Genomic DNA, 2,469 nt, shown 5'->3' on the forward strand with positions numbered 1-2,469 from the left:
CATCCAAGAAAAGTAGTATGTATTCCTACCTTTTGTTCTTTGTTTTTCGAGAATGACTCAACATGTGAAAGGAATCCCACCTTCTTGTTGTTGATACAAGCATTCTACTAGTTTCATGTGATGCTCCTATCGTTCAATGTGATGCTCGTACTACATTCAATTGCACATTTCTGGAAAATTTGTAGTGCTATCCTAGAAAGCTTCGATCATGCCTCTTTTGCTACATGTATAAGTAGAAACGTTCTCAAAAAGGGAGTCCTCCAAAAATTGCACCATACATCCCCCATTGCACATGCCAACAACCACTAGCTGAATTGATGTGATTTCATTATCCAAGATTCAATAGGGTTAGCTAGACAAGCATTCCAATAGCATGCCTGCAGGATAGTGCTAGCAAGCCAGTTTTGATTTGACATCATGTGGGCCTCTACGAACACATGCTAAAGGAGAGGTGTGGGAACGTTGCAAGGACGTTGAGTGCTCAGAAAGGAACATTTTAGATTGGAAGGATGGACAGAGTGCGACCCCACTTCTGGGAAAAATGTAGGAAGGGGATGCAACTTGCGAGTAGCGCCAAAAGAGGGCGAGGCCCGAGGGCCAAACTCCAATGCATGCCTATTGATGATTAAACAGAGAGCCTGTACACAGCGACGCCTCAGGCCATTATGTCAGGTTGCACTGAGCCGTCGTCGTGGATGTCGATGGGCCTCTTGTCTCATGTTCTTGCTCTCTCTCTCAATCATCTATCTCGGTCGACTCTTTCACATGATTCACAATATACATATAACCCCACACGATATATATCTCGAATTTCTAAGTAGCGGAAGAAAAGACAAGGTAGATACTGTGCACTTTGTGGTGTTTCACGAAGGGCAGTAGCAGATAGCTGCCTGCAGCTGGTATAGAGACTAGAAAAGGGAGAGAGTCGGGACAGGAGAGAGAGAGAGAGAGAGAGAGAGAGAGAGAGAGAGCACCAGTACTGAGAACATGAGAGAGAGTCGAGACTCGAGAGCCTAGAGATAGAATAGATTGTATGATTATGAGAACGAGAGAGAGAGAGAGAGAGAGAGAGAGAGAGAGAGAGAGAGAGAGTGTGTGTGTGTGTGTTTGTGTGATCACTAATGAGAACGCGTGAGACGATGGGTGACTGTAGTCTGTATGTATGAGAGAGAGAGAGAGAGAGAGAGAGAGAGAGAGAGAAAACCGTGAGTAACTTAGTCTATCTCTGATCAGCAGTGTGTGATAGGGCATGTGTCAGGCTCACCAGCTGTGGCGGTTCCCGCGCTCCATGAGCGAGCTCTCGCCGGCCTTCCGGCTGAGCCTGCAGGGAGGCGGTGAAGGAGGGGCGGGTTTGATGAGCCCGGAGGAGTGGGCGCAGCTGCGTGAGGTGGTGGAAACCCACCACGCGCGGCCCGTAGAGGCCCACGAATGCGGGTCGCTGGTGGTGCAGCTCGTGGACGCCCCCCTGGAGGCCGTGTGGGCCCTGGTGCGCCAATTCGACCGACCCCAGGCCTACAAGCTCTTCGTTCGCAGCTGCTCCCTGCTGCAGGGGCCTGGCCTCCAGCCTGCTGGCCCCGGCAGCACGCGCCTGCTCCGCATCGTATCGGGCCTCCCGGCCGCCACGTCCATCGAGCGCCTCGAGGTCCTGGACGACGAGCGCCACGTCATCAGCTTCCGAGTCCTGGACGGCGACCACCGGCTGCGCAACTATAGATCCCTCACCACGCTCCACGTGGCGGGCGGCGGCGGCGGCGGGAGCAGCGCCGCCTCCTCCGCGCCCACCATCGTCGTGGAGTCCTACGTGGTGGACGTGCCACCTGGCAACACGCGGGACGAGACCCGGCTCTTCGCCGACACGATCGTGAAGTGCAACCTGCAGTCGCTCGCGCGGGTGGCTCGCCGGCAGGGACCTCGCCCCTGAATATATCTCAAATCTCGCCTTTTATCACTGAGCCAGTTAGCTAGCTTTAAGAATTTCGTATTAAAATATTAGACCCACAAAAGGATTGTGGCTTGTAAAACAAATATTTGTCGAAATGTTTGTAAGTGTATATCCAGATTGCTTCATTTCCTGAATTTTTAAGTAGAGTTCCACACACTAATGGGATCATAGCTCAATGGTTTTATGAGTTGAGTTTCATGGGTGTGTGAATTCAATTTGCAAAGACCATGGCAATAATTATCAAAAGATAACTTCACTTCACCAAAAAAAAAAAAAGCTATCCCTCCCTTTGCCTAGTAGTTTTTACATCAATATGGAGAGTTGAACATGAGTCTTAAACTTGTACTAATGAATTATGTGCATCGTGTAAACATCTACTATTCTTTTCAAACATTGTGCATATCATGTGAAGGGCCAATAATACTCCAACATTCTCTATTGACATTGTGCAAATCAATGGACTTAATAGTATCACATTTTGGTGTTGATATATAAAAAGGTAACATTCTACAAACAATGAGATAAGT

At 49.1% G+C, this 2,469-nt stretch overlaps 1 pseudogene; it reads left to right on the top strand.

The window, feature by feature from the left end:
- Window positions 1-811: 811 nt before the first annotated feature.
- On the top strand, window positions 812-2,129 carry LOC148019644 (abscisic acid receptor PYL12 pseudogene; annotated as a pseudogene).
- The last annotated feature ends 340 nt before the right edge of the window (window positions 2,130-2,469 follow it).

This window comes from Lygodium microphyllum, chromosome 19, assembly GCF_053477565.2.
Source record: "Lygodium microphyllum isolate KBCC chromosome 19, Lygodium_microphyllum_v1.1.10, whole genome shotgun sequence".
NCBI lineage: Eukaryota > Viridiplantae > Streptophyta > Polypodiopsida > Schizaeales > Lygodiaceae > Lygodium > Lygodium microphyllum.